General features: G+C 29.4%; 1 protein-coding gene and 1 long non-coding RNA gene across 2 annotated transcripts in view; one reads left to right on the forward strand and one right to left on the reverse strand.

The window, feature by feature from the left end:
- The window catches only part of LOC107645273 (26S protease regulatory subunit S10B homolog B), a gene marked incomplete in the record, with an annotated part of 3,433 nt that extends 3,276 nt beyond the window's left edge, over positions 1 to 157 (forward strand). Inside the window, 1 exon segment of the mRNA XM_016349263.2 lies at positions 1 to 157.
- The window catches only part of LOC110263076, an 11,189-nt gene extending 10,935 nt beyond the window's left edge, over positions 1 to 254 (reverse strand). The window contains exon 1 of the long non-coding RNA XR_002348077.1: positions 3 to 254. This is a non-coding gene — a long non-coding RNA (uncharacterized LOC110263076). The remainder of the gene's footprint in view (positions 1 to 2) is intronic.

Genomic DNA, 269 nt, shown 5'->3' on the forward strand with positions numbered 1-269 from the left:
ACTTAAAAATTCTTAGAGCCATGGATATCCGGGTAGTGCATGATTAGAACAAGAAATATGCATCATGCAATCTGTTTTGCATTGACTCTCTCACAGTTTGTATTTTATAAATTAGTTTTTGATATTTATTCCAACCAATGTCAATTTTTTTTGTTAAGAGTGATGATAGTATCCTGAATTTTCTAAGTCTTAAATATATCTTCTTAAAACTATGTAGCTTAAAAGTTATTGTAGATGTGGCATTAATGACCCAAAGTGTTCAAAGTGTT

This window comes from Arachis ipaensis, chromosome B06, assembly GCF_000816755.2.
Source record: "Arachis ipaensis cultivar K30076 chromosome B06, Araip1.1, whole genome shotgun sequence".
Taxonomy (NCBI): domain Eukaryota; kingdom Viridiplantae; phylum Streptophyta; class Magnoliopsida; order Fabales; family Fabaceae; genus Arachis; species Arachis ipaensis.